At 39.6% G+C, this 19306-nt stretch overlaps 1 protein-coding gene across 4 annotated transcripts in view; it reads right to left on the bottom strand.

Annotated features, from left to right (window-relative positions):
- The window catches only part of FSHB (follicle stimulating hormone subunit beta), a 180395-nt gene that overhangs the window by 94270 nt on the left and 66819 nt on the right, over positions 1 to 19306 (bottom strand). Inside the window, exons 2-3 of one of the 4 annotated variants that reach the window (XR_008398593.1) lie at positions 16063 to 16107; positions 15524 to 15726 (exon numbers count right to left, since the gene is read on the bottom strand). The exons of the other annotated variants lie outside the window; for them this stretch is intronic. The gene's annotated coding sequence lies outside the window, so the exon portion shown is untranslated. Of the gene's footprint in view, positions 1 to 15523; positions 15727 to 16062; positions 16108 to 19306 lie in introns of those variants that run through there. 4 annotated transcript variants of the gene reach the window in all.

The raw sequence follows: 19306 nt of genomic DNA, 5'->3' as shown, positions 1-19306 counted from the left end.
AACATGAAAGATTTGCTAGTAAGTGGTTAGAGTTTATTAAAAGGTACAGAAACACTACATAAAAATGCAGGAAAATAATTTTTTTCTTTTTACGCGCAGACACCCTTCTCCCACCTACACCCCCTGGGCCAGCGGTCCGTTTCTCCTCAAAGTGAATGGATTTATTGTTTTAGACTTAAAAATAATGTATGCTTAAGTTTAGCATAGATCATATTATTAATCCATTATACTTAATTCTCGCTCTCTTACTACTTCTTTTGATATTTTGAAAAACTGATTTTGATTGTCATATACATGAAATTGTATAGGTATACTTTGATAAAATGAGGTTAACAAGGTCATTTGTATTGTATTAGAACAGATGCCACATGTTCATCGTTTGTTAGAGATCTGTTATGATGATTTTTCATTTTTTGGCTTCTTGTTTTTCTGTTATGATATAATAACCTCAATAAAATATATTTATATCAGAAATGGAGTTGTGCTTAAGTAATGAGGGTAAGGGAGAGAGAGGGGAGTGCCGGAGAGAAAATCCCCACTCGGGGCCAGGCTTATCCAGAAAGAGGCGGAGGGTGGCAATGAACAATAAACATTATTTTTCACATTAGTAAAACTAACAACATCAATAGCCTCAGTCAAGTTTCTATAATCGCTGGCTGACCTTTCGGCGTTACAGATTATATAGATGACTAAAAGTATAAATATTAAAGAAAAACACAGTATACTCATAATATAATTCAGTCAGTGTATAAATTATGTCTGCGGGGCAGCCCAGGATAAAATCAGGGTTAAGCTAGGCTTTGAAGTAATATGTTGGTGATGCTGATACAAGCGACATGTTGATGCCATTGGATATGCGATCTGTAGGTACGATGTCAAAGCTATGTCTTCTTGTACTCCTACTGAAAGAATGTGTCGTTATTGTATTGTGGGAGAGTAGGTATTTGAATAATACTTCAGAAATCTCCGCTTACTATGTTGATGAGGGGGGTGTGGGGTGGTTAGGACTATATGTGTTCAATGAGTTTTATCGTTTATCCTAAAAGGCTTAGCAAGGTAAGAGCTTTTCTGGAGCCGTGAGGTGGTCACCGTCTAGAAATGTATTCAGACTTAATGAAATATATGTGAGACTGGGCTATCCTGCAGAGAAAATGTGTAAAAATATAATATTCCTTTAACAAAAACAAATACGAACAATCATTACAAATAGAGAAGTAAACTTTTCTTACAGGATATTCAAACAAAAGAACATATAGAAGTAAACAACAAAGATGTACATGTGACATAATAATAATTATGGTGATACTTTAATTATATTCAATATTGTGAAGGTGTCTATATATATATATATATATATATATATATATATATATATATACACGGAAGGGAACTGCACTCTCATACCGGACCGGGTACACATCCCATGACCCTGCAACATGCTCAGCCCTGGGTGCCACTGGCACTCACAGGAAGCTGTGCTGTCCCCAGAGCCACAAGCAGTTAACCCCAGACAGGCCTGGGTGCAAGAACCATAGGGAAAATTACAAAACAAATTAATACAACACACAGAGAAAACCCAGCACTCACTTACAAGCTCTACAATATGGTTACATATTCCTGTGCACCCTTCCCTTGTTTTCAGTTTGTTTGGATTTGAAAGCTTGCATTGTGTGGCTGTTTTAGGGTCTCAGGTATTGGAAAGCACCTTGACGTGGTACCTGAGCTTGTCCCATTTGGCCAGATGCTGTGACTAACCTTTCCATTTTTGCTTTTAAATCTTAGCTGAGAGCTTGTAAGTGAGTGCTGGGTTTTCTCTGTGTGTGGTATTAATTTGTTTTGTAATTTTCCCTATGGTTCTTGCACTCAGACCTGTCTGGGGTTAACTTCTTGTGGCTCTGGGGACAACACAGCTTCCTGTGAGTGCCAGTGGCACCCAGGGCTGAACATGTTGCAGGGTCATGGGATGTGTACCCGGTCCGGTATGAGAGTACAGTTCCCTTCCGTGTTTTGTATATGTCTAGGGTGGTTACATATTCCTGTGCACCCTTCCCTTGTTTTCAGTTTGTTTGGATTTGAAAGCTTGCATTGTGTGGCTGTTTTAGGGTCTCAGGTATTAGAAAGGACCTTGACGTGGTACCTGAGCTTGTCCCATTTGGCCAGATGTGGTGACTAACCTTTCCATTTTTGCTTTTAAATCTTAGCTGAGAGCTTGTAAGTGAGTGCTGGGTTTTCTCTGTGTGTTGTATTAATTTGTTTTGTAATTTTCCCTATGGTTCTTGCACCCAGACCTGTCTGAGGTTAACTGCTTGTGGCTCTGGGGACAGCACAGCTTCCTGTGAGTGCCAGTGGCACCCAGGGCTGAGCATGTTGCAGGGTCATGGGATGTGTACCCGGTCCGGTATGAGAGTGCAGTTCCCTTCCGTGTTTTGTATATGTCTAGGGTGGTTACATATTCCTGTGCACCCTTCCCTTGTTTTCAGTTTGTTTGGATTTGAAAGCTTGCTTTGTGTGGCTGTTTTAGGGTCTCAGGTATTGGAAAGGACCTTGACGTGGTACCTGAGCTTGTCCCATTTGGCCAGATGCAGTGACTAACCTTTCCATTTTTGCTTTTAAATCTTAGCTGAGAGCTTGTAAGTGAGTGCTGGGTTTTCTCTGTGTGTTGTATTAATTTGTTTTGTAATTTTCCCTATGGTTCTTGCACCCAGACCTGTCTGGGGTTAACTGCTTGTGGCTCTGGGGACAGCACAGCTTCCTGTGAGTGCCAGTGGCACCCAGGGCTGAGCATGTTGCAGGGTCATGGGATGTGTACCCGGTCCGGTATGAGAGTGCAGTTCCCTTCCGTGTTTTGTATATGTCTAGGGTGGTTACATATTCCTGTGCACCCTTCCCTTGTTTTCAGTTTGTTTGGATTTGAAAGCTTGCATTGTGTGGCTGTTTTAGGGTCTCAGGTATTGGAAAGGACCTTGACGTGGTACCTGAGCTTGTCCCATTTGGCCAGATGCAGTGACTAACCTTTCCATTTTTGCTTTTAAATCTTAGCTGAGAGCTTGTAAGTGAGTGCTGGGTTTTCTCTGTGTGTTGTATTAATTTGTTTTGTAATTTTCCCTATGGTTCTTGCACCCAGACCTGTCTGGGGTTAACTGATTGTGGCTCTGGGGACAGCACAGCTTCCTGTGAGTGCCAGTGGCACCCAGGGCTGAGCATGTTGCAGGATCATGGGATGTGTACCCGGTCCGGTATGAGAGTGCAGTTCCCTTCTGTGTTTTGTATATGTCTAGGGTGGTTACATATTCCTGTGCACCCTTCCCTTGTTTTCAGTTTGTTTGGATTTGAAAGCTTGCATTGTGTGGCTGTTTTAGGGTCTCAGGGTATTGGAAAGAACCTTTACGTGGTACCTGAGCTTGTCCCATTTGGCCAGATGCGGTGACTAACCTTTCCATTTTTGCTTTTAAATCTTAGCTGAGAGCTTGTAAGTGAGTGCTGGGTTTTCTGTGTGTGTGTATGTGTGTGTATGTGTATATGTGTGTGTGTATGTATATATATATATATATATATATATATATATATATATATATATATATATATATATATATATATATATATATATATATATATATATATATATATATAAATAATATTTCATCTAATCATCTTCGCATTGTCTTCACTATTTCTCTGATTGTTTTTGAGCTATATTATGTATTCTTACTTAGACACTACCAAGCAGGCGGGTTCTTTTGATTCTCTTTTAACCAATGAAAATCAACCTAAAGTTTTAAATGTACCTGTCAGGCACAGCACCTGCATGCTATGACTACGGCTCTATAGCCGAAACGCGTAAGCCCTGGTGCTGCGTCTGCACTGGTGTCTACCCTGATTCTCCATGTTCATTGTTTTAACCCCTAATAAATATATTTTGAATTTTATTCCCGGAGCATCCAGTATTCTTCATTTGAGATACTTTAAACTCTCATCTATACTTAACAAAGTGCATTACCCAATGTCTGGAGGCTAATCTGTGTTTTCTGACAGTCCAGAATTGACTAGGTATTTCCGTTTAAATAAAAATGTTGTAGATAACAAAGGATATAAAAAGGAAAAAGAGATAATAAGGCAAAACAACATAATTCCTGATGATACAGTTCACATGAAATATCCTTCATCTCTGATGGTTAGACATCTTTAATAGATGAAGAGGCATCTTTCCTTAAGTTTTGGAAACTGAAGGACTCTGGTAAAGGACGCCAAACTGGGGCTGTAGCATTGAGTTTCTCCGCTCTTTCAGAAGTAGGATTAGGCTGGTTTGCGGAGGGGAACAGTTTCAGTGATTGCAGTAACTTAAGTCCCTGATCTGGGGTATTGATGGAGTAGGAGGAATCTTCAATTTGAAAAAAGAGCTTAACTGGAAAACCCCATCTATATTTAATGTTATTGTTGCGGAGACATTGTGTAACTTGTTGAAATGTGTGTCTCCTGGACAGGGTATGGGAAGATAAGTCTGGAAAGATCTGTATCGCCTGGAATGGATCTTTCAAGTTCCTGTTTTGAAATGATGCTCTTAGGATCCTCTCTTTGAATGTGTAATAGTGTAGACGAACAATAGCATCTCTAGATGAGCTTGAAGACGAGTTCCTCGGTCTAAGAGCTCGAACTCTATCTATAAGGGCTTCCTGGTTTTGAGTTGGACCTAGGAGCTCTCCAAAGAGATCTAGAAGATATTTAGGAAGGTCAGAGGTGCCGACCTCCCCTGGAATGCCCCTTATTCTTATATTATTACGGCATGACCTGTCCTCTTGGTCCGCTATCTTGGATTCTAAATCTGAAATCACATCAGCGAGAGATTGGGTATAGGCAAGAAGGTTGGAGTGATCTAGATGTAGATCTTCTTGTTTATTTTCCAGCATTTCTGTCCTCTCTCCTAACAAGGAGATATCTCTCTTCAGTTCAGTGACAATATCTTAAGTTCTTGTTTGAGAGAAGAATGGTGGGAGTCCATCTTGTCCGATAACTCTTTAATGGACTCTAAGATAGAAGTGGACGTATGGGTGGGTCTCTCACTAGAATGAGTTGCGATCCTGGGTGGTCCTTTGGAGGATATTATTGAGTCTCTCGAGTCTTCGTCCGACATGTCCTGCTCATAGAGATTTTTGTTAGGAAAATGATCTGAGAGAGTCCGTTTTGGGAGGTCACTATGTTTCTGCTTCTTTTTTTGTGAGTGAGCCATATTATATATAGTTGATAATAAACTCCAACACCTTCTTTCTGTAATTGGGTGGGTTAAACTCCACGGTGGTTAGAAAGTGGAGAAATCAGATCCGGCACCCCCCTACAGGGGAGTCTTAGCACAGCATTGTGTCGGAGGTGAGTAGGTTTTAAAAAATAATGTTCCTAGAAGACTTGTTCACTGTGTAGGAAGCCTATTGAGAGATCTTATAGGCTATAAGTAGTCTGCCTCTCTCCAGGGGAAGTAGCTCTCTGCTGAGCGAGTAAGGAGAAAGGAGCTTAGGGTATGTCCCGTAGGCAATAAGGGCCGACGGGAAAGGGGGGAGATAGAACAGATAACTGCTATATATGGTTGCTCTATATTAGCTAGTGGCAGTGATTAGAGAGGGTAAATATTCAAACTGATCTTTAGGTGCTGCAGGTTGTAACGAGGCTAGATCAGCATACCAAGCTAATCTGCAGGGTTGAGCATATTAGCAGTAGGGATAGAGTATAGTGAATAAAGTGAGCTCTGAGGGGCTTATTGGTGATCAGTGCTTTTAAGTTTGATAGCATCAATTATAAGTGCATCTAGAGTTCCAATTATTTCACCCCTTTTTTCACTCTATTTTCCACTGTACTTAAAAGAGAGGATCCGGTGAGGAGGGTGTTAGAAATGAGTGATTAGGCCTCCTCAGGCTGCTTGGTCTGTAAAATTACAGTCACTGTAGATGTACACGTGGAGCCAGGGGAGATATGGTTGTCTTGTGGTAGTCTTAGCCTGGCGGTACTCACCGCAGTGAGATTTGGAGGAATGTGGTGTGTATAGTATTTGTTACTGTCTCATGCACACTAAGCTGCTGATGGATAGTGATAGTGTGTAATCCTACCTCCCTCAGCTGTTCAGGATCAGCCTCCTTGTTGTTCCTTCAGAGAATGGGCCTCTGGTATGCAGGCTGATAAGGTAGATGAGCCTTCAAGAGGGTAGTGATCTGAGGCTGGAGAATCGTAATCAAGCTACTCTCTAATGTGGGGAAGTTCGGCAGCAGGAGAGCTGAATCGAAATCTGTTTTCCGTTAGAGAGCGTCTGCTGCGTTCCCAGTTAGAGCCGATGTTCACTCTAATGCTGCACCGCCCTCAGCTCAGTCCGTTGTTCGTGGCCTCACTATCCTCCGGTCTAAGTGAGAGGGTCTTTGTCCTCAGTAGGTTGTGTATGGAAGTTGAGAAGGGAAGACAAGTAAAAAATGGCACCAAAGAGGGTCCGGGAAAGAACCGGAAGTCAAGCGCTCTTACTGCTTGAGACGAAAGTGGCTGTGTAAAAGAAAGTCTTTTAGCCTTCCCTAAGCCGGCTCCTTCGCCTCCTGTCTCTCCAATATGAAGGAGATGTGATCAAAGATGTATTAGCCGTTATTAGTAAGCAAAATAAAAATTACAATTTTAGAAAAAACAAACAAACTATATAAGCACTTGTTCTGCAAAGCTCTCTAATATTGCCATCTTGCAGTGTGGCAAGCTCCACCCCAGGAGTAACTTTTTTAATGTGGAAACATCGCTGTGAGTATCTACTATACAAAACACTGTTCGCATTCTTGGAAGCACCTTTTCTGTGGCAAGAATTTCCATTGAGAGAAATCTAGTAAATTTACAGTGAAACTTACTTAACACATGCATAATTTAAAGTGTTACTACATCAGAACCATTATTTGTTTTAGTGAACGCATAAGCTATGTTGTGTAAATATACTTTGAATACAGCCTGCGCTGTTATCGCAGATGAGTGGCAATGTGGTCGGACTTTTGCTGAAGCTGCAATCCCTATTTCCTATGGGAGATGCATTACCACTCATTGGAACAGAGAGGTTTGGCACACTTTTTTGGGAATATATCACCAGACCCACAGATTGTGAGACTGACGAGGCCAAAAAGGGAATTCTCGTGGATTTGACAATGAATTGACCATCAGGGTTAACAGAAATGAGATTTTCTTTGAGCATTCAGTGAGTTCAGTTCCTGTGAAGTCTGGACTACAATTTATTGCCAAGCAGGACAATCTTTGATCATCAGGCCATGAGGCACAAAGAGCCTGCAAAATAATGTGAAATTATATCCAAAACCAAATCCTTTTGTTCAGAGTAAGGTAAATAAAACTTCCATTTTGAGAATTGTTAAACATTCTTGTTGCCATTTGTATATAAACACAATGATGTGCCATCATAGGAGGCAGGTGAGGCAGCACCTCGCCTGTCCAATGTGTGTATTACAATTTTTTTATTATGTTTAAATACATTTTAATTTTTTTTCAAAGTCAATACATATTTTTTTTTTATGTACCCATGGTACCCCCCCTAGCCTGCTGCCGCCACCACCATGATATCAAACTAAGGCTGCCAGTGCCTACGACATCCATCCCTATCCATATTGCGCAAAGAAGGAGAGGCTGTGAGTCATTCAGCTCCCCTCAATTGCGCAATATGGATGTCTTAGTACATTTTTGTATGAGCTGCTAGAGACTGCACCACCCAGTGACTCTTCACGGCCCATACCGCTCCCAATAGAGGCTGCTCTCTAAGCAGCCTCAGGAGCCAATCAGCAGGTCACTCTCTTCTCTGTCATTTAGGAGCCAGATCTGGGTGGGAATAGGGAGCCGACAGTGAACAGAGTGAGACGAGTCACATGTGACATGTGAGAATAATGAGAGCCGTTCAGCACTTTAGACGTACCAATAGTGGCAGTGAGTGAGCTCAGAGCCTCAGTGGTGCATGTGATTTGCGAAAAGGTGAGGACACTGAGGAATTTAGAAAAAGTATGGAGTGAAGACCAAGTCGCCGCCTTGCAAATCTGTTCAACAGAAGCCTCATTTTTAAAAGCCCATGTAGAAGCCACTGCTCTAGTGGAATGAGCTGTAATTCTTACAGGAGGCTGCTGGCCAGCAGTCTCATAAGATAAGCGGATTATACTTCTTAACCAAAAGGAAAGAGAAGTTGCTGAAGCCTTTTGGCCTCTTTTCTATCCAGAGTAAACAACAAACAATGCCGATGTTCGACGAAAAATCCTTAATAGCTTGTAAATAAAACTTTAAAGCATGAACCACGTCAAGCCTATGTAATAGACGTTCCTTCTTTGAAGAAGGATTAGGACACAGTGACGGAACAACAATCTGCTGATTGATATTCTTATTAGATACCACCTTAGGAAGAAACCCAGGATTGGTACGCAAAACTACCTTATCTGCATGGAAGATCAGATAAGGGGAATCACACTGTAAGGCAGATAACTCTGAAACTCTTCGAGCCAAAGAAATAGCTACCAAAAACAGAACTTTCCAAGATAAAAGCTTGATATCTATGGAATGCAGAGGTTCAAACAGAACCCCTTGAAGAACTTTAAGAACTAAATTTAAACTTCATGGCGGAGCAACAGGTTTAAACACAGGCTTGATTCTAACTGAAGCAAGTCTCAGCGGTAGAGTCCATGGTGGAAGGGATGACATGTCCACCAGATCTGCATACCAAGTCCTGCGTGGCCACGCAGGTGCTATCAAAATCACCGAAGCTCTCTCCTGCTTGATCTTGGCAATCAGACGAGGGAGCAGTGGAAACGGTGGAAGCTTGGCGTTCTGACGAGATGCCATGAGATCTAATTCTTGTTTTCCCCAACGTTGAATCAACTGTGCAAACACTTCCGGATGGAGTTCCCACTCCCCCAGATGAAAAGTCTGCCGACTTAGAAAATCCACCTCCCAGTTTTCTACTCCTGGGATATGGATAGCTGATTGATGGCAAGAGTGAACCTCTGCCCATAGAATTATTTTTGAAACCTCCAACATTGCAAGGGAACTCCTTGTTCCCCCTTGATGGTTGATGTAGGCTACAGTCGTGATATTGTCTGACTGAAATCTGATGAACCTGACCGCAGCAAGCTGAGGCCAAGCCTGAAGAGCATTAAATATCGCTCTTAGTTCCAGAATGTTTATCAGAAGGAGTGTCTCCTCCTGAGTCCACGAGCCCTGAGCCTTCAGGAAGTTCCAGACTGCACCCCAGCCCAGAAGGCTGGCATCTGTCGTTACTATAGTCCAGTCTGGCCTGCGGAAGCTCATCCACTTGGACAGATGGACCTGAGATAGCCACCAGAGAAGAGAATCCCTGGTTTCTTGATCCAGATTTAGTAGAGGGGACAAATCTGTGTAATCCCCATTCCACTGACTGAGCATGCAAAGTTGTAGCGGTCTGAGATGTAGGCGGGCAAACGGTAGTATGTCCATTGCTGCTACCATTAAACCGATTACTTCCATACACTGAGCCACTGAAGGACGAGAAGTGGAATAAAGAACACGGCAAGAGTCTAGAAGTTTTGACAATCTGGCCTTCATTAGGTAAATCTTCATTTCTATCGAATCTATCAGAGTCCCTAGGAATGAAACTTTTGTTAGAGGTGATAGAGAGCTCTTTTCTTCATTCACCTTCCACCCTTGGGACCTCAGAAATGCCAGAACAATATCCGTGTGGGACCTGGCAACTTGAAAAGTCGATGCCTGTATCAGAATGTCGTCTAAGTAAGGGGCTACTGCTATACCCCACGGCCTTAGGACCGCTAGAAGGGACCCTAGAACCTTTGCAAAGATTCTTGGTGCCGTGGCCAACCCGAAGGGAAGAGCCACAAACTGGTAGTGCCTGTCTAGAAAGGCAAACCTGAGAAAACGATGATGATCTTTGTGAATCGGGATGTGAAGATAAGCATCCTTTAGGTTTACGGTAGTCATATAGTGACCCTCCTGGATCATAGGAAGGATGGTTCGAATAGTCTCCATCTTGAAGGATGGAACTCTGAGAAATTTGTTTAAGATTTTGAGATCTAAGATTGGTGAATGTTCCCTCTGTCTTGGGAACTACAAACAGATTTGAATAGAAGCCCTGACCCTGTTCCTCCTGCGGAATTGGATGGATCACTCCCATAATTAGAAGGTCTTGAACACAATGTAAGAATGCCTCTCTTTTTATCTGGTTTGCAGATAAAAGTGAGAGATGAAATCTCCCTTTTGGGGGAGAGGTTTTGAATTTCAGAAGATAACCCTTGGACACAATTTCCAATGCCCAGGGATCCTGGACATCTCTTGCCCAAGCCTGGGCGAAGAGCGAGAGTCTGCCCAATACTAGATCCGTTTCCGGATTGGGGGCTGCTCCTTCATGCTGTCTTAGAGGCAGCAGCAGGCTTTTTGGCCTGTTTCCCCTTGTTCCAAGCCTGGTTAGGTCTCCAGACCCGCTTAGACTGGGCAAAAGTTCCCTCTTGATTTGTGTTAGAGGAAGTTGAAGCTGCGCCACTCTTGAAGTTTCGAAAGGGCCGAAAACTAGACTGCTTGGTCCTTAATTTGTTGGACCTGTCTTGAGGAAGGGCGTGACCTTTTCCTCCAGTGATGTCAGAAATGATCTCCTTCAGTCCAGGCCTGAATAGGGTCTGTCCTTTGAAGGGAATGTTGAGAAGTTTAGACTTTGAAGTCACGTCAGCTGAGCAGGATTTAAGCCATAGCTCCCTGCGCGCCTGAATAGCAAAACCTGAATTTTTAGCCGTTAGCTTGGTTAAATGAACAACGGCATCAGAAACAAATGAATTGGCTAGCTTAAGGGCCCTAAGCTTGTCAATAATATCTTCCAACGGGGTTTCAACCTGTAGAGCCTCCTCTAGGGACTCAAACCAGAAAGCCACAGCAGCAGTGACTGGGGCAATGCATGCAAGAGGCTGGAGATTAAAACCTTGTTGAATAAAAATGTTCTTAAGGTAACCCTCTAATTTTTTATCCATTGGATCTAGAAAAGCACAACTGTCCTCGACAGGGATAGTGGTACGCTTAGCTAGAGTAGAAACTGCTCCCTCCACCTTAGGGACCGCCTGCCATAGGTTCTGTGTATCAGCGTCTATAGGAAACATCTTTTTAAAAACAGGAGGGGGAGAGAACGGTACACCTGGTCTATCCCATTCCTTAGTAATAATTTCAGAAATCCTTTTAGGGATTGGAAAAACATCAGTGTAAGTAGGTACTGCATAGTATTAATCCAATCTACATAATTTCTCTGGGACTACAATAGTGTCACAGTCGTCCAGAGTTGCTAAAACCTCCCTGAGCAATACACGAAGGTGTTCAAGCTTAAATTTAAATGTAGACATATCAGAATCAGATTGAAGTATCTTCCCTGAATCAGAAAATTCACCCACAGATTGAAGCTCCCCTGCTTCAGCTTCAGTATAATGTGAGGGTGTATCAGACATAGCTACTAAAGCATCAGAGAGCTCTGTATTTATTATAGTCCCAGAGCTGTCTTGCTTTCCTTGCAATCCTGGCAGTTTAGATAATACCTCTGTAAGGGTATGATTCATAACTGTCGCCATGTCTTGCAAGGTATACGCAATGGGCGCGCTAGATGTATTAGGCGTCCACTGAGTGGGATTTATAGGATCTGATACGTGGGGAGGGTTAGACGGCATAACTTCCTCCTTGTCAATTTCTTCTGGTGATAAATTTTTTAAAGCCAGAATATGGTTTTTGTAATCTATAGTAAAATCAGTGCATTTGGTACACATTCTAAGAGGGGATTCCACAATGGCTTCTAAACATAATGAACAATTAGTTTCCTCTATGTCAGACATGTTTAAACAGACTAGTAATGAGACCAGCAAGCTTGGAAAACACTTTAACTGTGAACAAGCAGAAAATAAAAACGGTACTGTGCCTTTAAGAAAAAAAAAAAAATCACAGAAACTGCAAAACAGTGAAAAAAGCAGTAAATCTTAAGAAATTTTTACAGTGTGTATAATAGGCTAAAAGAGAATTGCACCCACTTGCAAATGGAGGATTAACCCCTTAGATTCAAAACCGGATCAAAAAAACTATATAAACATTTTTAAACAGTCACACAAAACTGCCACAGCTCTACTGTGGCCCTACCTGCCCATACAACGACTTTGGAAGGCACAAAAACCCTTTAGAGAGGTCCTAAATGTTCAGGGGACTCCTTCAGGGAAGCTGGATGTCTCAAACTGCAAAAACTAATGCACAATTTAGGCCAAAAATAGGCCCCTCCCAACCTGTACTCACAGTGAGAGGGCCTAAAAAAAACTATCCCTAGGAAAAATCTAGTCAGCCATGTGGAAAAAACTGGGCCCCAGAATAAAGTTTTATCACCAATATGTAATAAACGTTCATACACCTTCAGCAAACGTTATATCTATTCAGTAATGTGAGTAAATAAAAAAAAAATTACCCTTTACAGCAAGCATGATACCAGTTGTTATTAAATCACTGTAATCATGCTTACCTTAAATAAATCCGGTATTATCAGCATTTTCTAGCATATCATTTCTCTAGAAAAATTTAAAACTGCACATACCTCATAGCAGGAGACCCTGCATGCTATTCCCCCAGCTGAAGTTACCCATCTCTTCAGTTATGTGTGAGAACAGCAATGGATCTTAGTTAAAGATCATCAAAGACCACAGACAGACTCTTCTTCAACTTTCTGCCTGAGGTTAAAATAGTACAACTCCGGTACCATTTGAAAATAACAAACTTTTGATTGAAGATAAACTACATTAATGCACCACATCTCTCTAGCTCTCTAGCTACTTCCTATCTTGTCGAGAGCTGCAAGAGAATGACTGGGAGGTGGCAGTTAGGGGAGGAGTTGTATAGACAGCTCTGCTGTGGGTGATCCTCTTGCAGCTTCCTGTTGGGAAGGAGAATATTCCACAAGTAATGGATGATCCGTGGACTGGAGACACCTTACAAGAGAAAGGATGTTTATTTGTTTTAAAACATTAAAGGAACATTAAACACAACAGTTTTCTTTTATGTTTCAGATAGAACATACAATATTAAACAACTTTACATTTTACTTCTTTTATCTAATTTGACTTTTTCTTTTGGTATCCTTTAAAAAGCATACCTATGATGGCTGGACATACATGTCTCTTGTCATTGGTTTATTTAATATGTCCAGTTATCATTACTGCATATCTTTAAACATAGGATACCAAGAGAATGAAGTAAATTTTAATATTAGCAGTAAATTGGACCTGCCAATATATTCGTAAATTTAAGCTACCTCTGTTGGGTTCATATACGTGTTTCTCGGGCGTATCATAGCAAGTGCCTCACCAGCCACTGACCTCACCGCACATCACTGTATAGACATGATGGGTATACTGGCATAGTTGGTCATTGTGTGTGTTTTTTTTTTTTAACTATTATAATATATATATCTCATTGATTTTCCAGTTTTGGCAAGGTATTCGTCTAAAAACAAGAACAGTGTGGGAAATAATTTTATTATAGAAGAAATTGGCTGTAGCTATTCTTATCGTCTTAAATAAGATTTTCACAGTTCTGAAACTATAAACTGTGAAACCGCAAAGTGACGAGTTTTAAATATTGTCCAGAGTTGCAGAAATCACTATCCAGACTGCAATTTCAAAACCTCACTCTCACTGTACAGCCCATAATTTCAAAACTTCACTATACAGACACGATTTCTACAGTCCGCGATTTTAAAACCTCACTCTACAGACCATGATTTTAAAACCTAACTATACAGACTGCAATTTCAAAACTTCACTATATAGACCATGTTTTCTACAGACTGTGATTTCAAAACCTCACTCTACAGACCACAATTTCAAAACCTCACTCTACAGACCATGATTTCCAAACCTCACTATACGGACTGTGATTTCTACCGACCACAATTTCAAACCTTACTATATGGACCGTGATTTCTAAGGAACACCATTTATAAACCTTACTATTCAGACTGCAATTTGCAAACCTCGATTTCTGCAAAAGCCAATTTCAACACCTCACTATAAAGACTACGATTTCTACTGGCTGCGATTTCAAAAACTCACTATACAGACTGAGATTTCTGCAGATTGTAATTCCAAAATCTCACTCTACAGACCACGATTTTAAAACCTCACTCTACAGACCACGATTTCAAAATCTCACCATGCAGACCGCAATTTCAAAACTTCACTCTACAGACCCAATCCTAAGGACAAGAATGCTAAACTTTACAATCCCTAACCCATTTCTAAGGACAAGAATATTGTACTTTACAACCCCTAATATGGAGTATAAAATTAAAAGAAAGATTGTAATAACAGGTTTGCTAAACTCCATTTCTCAGTGTTGTAGTTGTGATTTCTAGTTTCACATGGTTTCTTTAGATCACGTTATTCGTACGGAATATTAAATATATGTAAATATCAGTCCTGCTCACTACCCAAGGACTTAACAATTAGGTATTACATAGTCAAAAAAGTTTTTTGAAAGCTGCAAAAACGTAATTCAAGTATGTAAACTGTGTGTAAAACTGTAGATGATGCAGGATTTTGAGAGGTAAAATTATTAGCTCGTTACAACTGCCAATTATCTGCAACAATGTAAATGCAGCCTTAACCATTAATATAAATTTCATGACGTACACTCAAAAATTTCATATGATTTTAATTAATTTAAGAGTTAAACTTTTATAATTTGAAAGTTTAATAATTTTTTTAATTTGTGTTTTTTTTATTATTAATAATAACAAAAATAAAAATAATAAAGCCCTAGACACTGTTAGGACGTTCCATGACATCCTAATAGCGCAATTACCTAATAGCGCTGGGCTTAAAAGCCTTTAGGATGGCATTGAATGTCCTACCTTTTTGGCTTTCTTCTCCCTTCTGGTTTTAGGCAATGAAAAATCTAACTGGGGTGTGCAAAGGATAATAGGCAGTCCCCCAAGATCTGATCCCGACATTGAAATTAAGTGATCGCATTGACGATCGTGTGATTTCCTTTAAGCAGAGTTCTGATATCCTTTTTCAAACTTTGTTCTGATATTCAGCACTTGCCCGCGACATGAAGGGGTTAACAAACTAATAGAATGCAAAAGCGTTAAAGAGGCATGACACACTTTGAGATTATAATATAAAACGTCTAATTATATATCGTAAACTGTTTTGAAATATACTTTCACTGTGCATTTTGTCTTTTCTTTTGGTTATTGCGTTCTTAACATTGCGGGTTCGAAGATGCACCACGGACGGACTATATCAAGAAGATGTGGTCGCTGGAAGACAGTGGGAGTACCTGAGTGGGCTGTGGGCATGTCTGGATGGGTCATGGGCATGGCTCAGGAAGTCCCTTAAAACATGGACACTGAAATGCTGCTGGAGTGAAGAAGTAAGATCTCTCATATGTGACAATCCCATAAGATGTGGGACGGCTGAGAGGTATGCTTTAATGAAAAAGAGTTAAGTGTTAATATAATAAGAGAAATTATTTGACATTTATTTTTTAACAGTAGACTTTATATGAATCATAAAAGTTTCATTTTGACTGCAACATCACTTTCATAGAGACATGACATGTTTTGTGATATTGAGCAGATGGTCTTTTTCAGGTACTGAGTTCAGTTGACAGATACGTGAATGGTTGATATAACTGTCTCCTAGTTAGGTGGAAATGTCTTTAGTAAGAGAACTTCCTGACCTGAAATGCAGACAGATATGGCTCATTAATGCTGATAACTAAACCCAACGTTCAAAAAAAACAACACATTCCTATGAATATTCTGTCTATTAAGACCTGCGTATACAATAATTTATATTGTATACTGCGGAATCTGTTGGCGCTTTATAAATAAAGAATAATAATAATAATATATAGACAAGTCCTAATTCTGTAAATTCATGTTTCAAAAAAAGCAAATGAATATGTTGAATTCAGCAACATTTTATCTTCTAGTATAATTTCTTATGATTGTACTACTCGTTTTTATAACCACATTATCATGTCATTTTGATTAGGGCTAAATATTAAGGTTACCTTGGCTTTGTCATGCTCGGAATAAATGCACGCCTCTTCCGAAACCTGCAATTACATTGTTATCTTGTAAATCAAAGAGAATCTGAAAGTCAGGAATAGGAGCGCTGGAAAGAAAATCATTTGTTACAATTAAACACAAAGGATATTTGAATGTAAAAAAAACAACCACTCATTGATGATTATCACTCATGGAGATATACAAGTATACTTAGGCTATTTAAATCTCATTACACTTTTTAGATAGTATCCATTTAAAGATGGCTATTTCTATTAAATCTAGTGCATGTATTTGGCTAAGCATTATATGTAGTCTTTAGAAATGCTTTCCTTTGGCATAAATTCTTCACGCATGTCATGCAACATTCTTTAGAGAGCCACATCAACTAAGTAGTTTTTGGATAAAATCTATCTGTCTATCTGTCCATCTATTCGTCTGTCTATCTATGAATCTGTTTGTCTAGGTCGCAATTAGTCTGTTTTTTGCACTTTTGAGTTCATTATTTTAGATAGCTGTCAGATATGTTACATAAAACAGACACATTTTGATGTTTTATCTGTCTATGTATTCTTGTGAGTATTCTAATCCGCTTCTCATATTTTTGAACTAACATATTAATGATTCACTCACATTTGCAAAGAGTTTATTAGAAAGACAAACAATATAAACTGGAATGGGACAAACATGCACTGACATACATATAAATTCATAGCAAATGTGTCTACCTATATTCAGGCAACAGCGAGGGAAATAAAATTCTCATAAAAATGCACAAGTGAGAAGTAAACGTAGGCTAAATGAAGAACAGGATATAAAAGTCAAATTGGGAGTGTGGCAGCCAAGTTAAGTGATCTCCAACTGCTCAGACAGCTATCTCTAGAAAAATGTAAACTTAAATCTTTTGTCTTGACTAATTTAAAATCATAAGGTGTTGAATCTTTATTCAAAGCACTCTAATGATAACTATGCCCCTTTCTACATATTTATCGTTACTACCTATGTATACTGTAAGAAAACACAAATAGGGATGCATCACATAGCCATGCTTAGCCTGAAAAAAACATTTGCTATATTAAGTGTGGCATATTGTTTTAATAATTGTGTATGTGACAATAACTTACAATTTTACAACTTGCTGTCATGGTCTGATTTGTGCAAAGTGGAAATAACTTTGGGACTCAGAGACCTCAGTATACTTATAGAAACTATTGCTTTGGTGTCCTTCAATTTCTGAGTACCCTTTTGGAAGCTGGGGTGCATATTGATTGATACAATGGCGCCAAATACCCCTGTTTCCGCGTGAGCCTTCAGGAGTTAAGACGCAGGATACCGCTTCTCCTTAACTCGTCTGCTGCCTCTGAGGCTACGGACATCAATCTACCTGAGCACATATGATCGGGTTGATTGACACCTCCTGCTAGCGGCCGATTGGCCGCGAATCTGCAGGGGGCGGCATTGCACAAGCAGTTCTGGTGACAGCGTAAGCTATCTGCATTCAGCGATGTCTGTCGACATGATACGCTACAGAGTGGTAGATTGGTAAATCTACCCCCAAATGAAAAAGTACTCACAAGGTTTTGTGCTAAAAGCATTTTATTCCTCCACATTCAGTTCAGCAAAAGATCCCACTTGGCAGATGGATAGCATAAGACTTTTTTATTTTAATAAAAAAATATATTAAATAAAAGTAATAGTTTAGCTGAAGAATAGCTCCCATTCAAGTCTGTCACTACTATATAGTGTAACTGAGCGGGAGTCCTCAGTTGTGTTGTTATAACAGTTTCCAAACCGGTCCAATTGTGCAATGGGTGAGAGATGCTTGTGATCATATTACTACATAAAATACAAAATAGATAAATATTAGAACATTTTACCCAAATATATATATACAGTATATAGTGCTATGTGATAAAACATTCCCACACTATTCCCACACTATTATTACTCAATAGAATGCATGAATATCACAGTAATAGCAATGTGAAGTTATAAACAAATAACTATATAGATTACTATACAGTGTGGGCAAATGAATACTTAATTATTGTGCAATAAATTACATTTATATTATTTGATATCTAAACTATGTAAATCCTTTACAATTCTCAGTGTGACTGCTAGGTTAACAATTATGAACTTTCTAATTATAGATTCTTTAAGAAGCCTTGTCACTATTACAAAACCCCTTAGGGTGTATGTTAAAGGAAATTTGTAACTTGGGAACTGTGTATCTCATTAAGTGGAGTTTACTGACGATTTCTCTTCATGTCAGTGATTTTTTCATATCTATATATTCTACATAGTATTTTTTCATAGAAGTGTAATTTTAGGGACATAAATACCTTAAGTATGATGAGCTAAAAAGGAAAAAGCCCTAGTTATATTGTTCAATAGCATTTGACAGGAATATTCCAGTATCATACAAAAATGGTTGAGAGGGAGTGTAAGTGTTAAATCAGTGTTATCCAGACTCATATCACACATTTATATTCTACAGTATATTTCAGTTCTATTGTCAACCTAAAACATTTCTGCTTGTAAACAAAAAGCTTATGGAAGCCTATTACATATTTTATGTACTGAGGTTATGAAGCAGTTCTGATGGAATTTAAGCATTTTCTTTATAACATATTACAAAAAAAACTCAATTTTGCTGCACTATTGAGCACAGACAAGACTTATCTTCCATCTCAGTATCACAGTGGGAGGACAAGTGCCTACATTCCATGTGTGATGCTTTTTGTTTTTATTAGTTTTCTAAAATACATATTATTGGTCACTTGTACTACAAATGCTTGTCTCTCCCTACACTAAAAAACATCTCTGGGACTTGCAGGTTCCACCATTTTTCTCATTCAGCCCCTGTGAAGTCTGCACTATAATTTATCTACAAGCAGGAGAATCTTTGACCATCAGGCCCGAAGACCCCTTAACCCCTTGCAGTAATAAAGCAGTTAACCTCCTCAGCGTCCCATTTATAACACATCCTAATAGTTGACATTTTGTGGATTTACCTTTTCTTTCTTGTAACAAAATATTCTTGAAATATACATACTTATTACTAAGGATACATCATGGTCATTTATGATGATTACTTTAGACCCAGTAGCACAAGTGCCCACCTCTAAAAGTGTATTAGACGATTTCCTGGTCTTGGGGGCTTGAGTGAGGGAGATGGGTGGGGGTGGGTTGGGATTGTTCTCTGGGTGAAGTTTTGAACATCCTTTTAGGAAATTGTGTTTTTTG

Source organism: Bombina bombina, chromosome 7 (assembly GCF_027579735.1).
Source record: "Bombina bombina isolate aBomBom1 chromosome 7, aBomBom1.pri, whole genome shotgun sequence".
NCBI lineage: Eukaryota > Metazoa > Chordata > Amphibia > Anura > Bombinatoridae > Bombina > Bombina bombina.
This window is presented reverse-complemented; position numbering and strand designations above follow the sequence as displayed.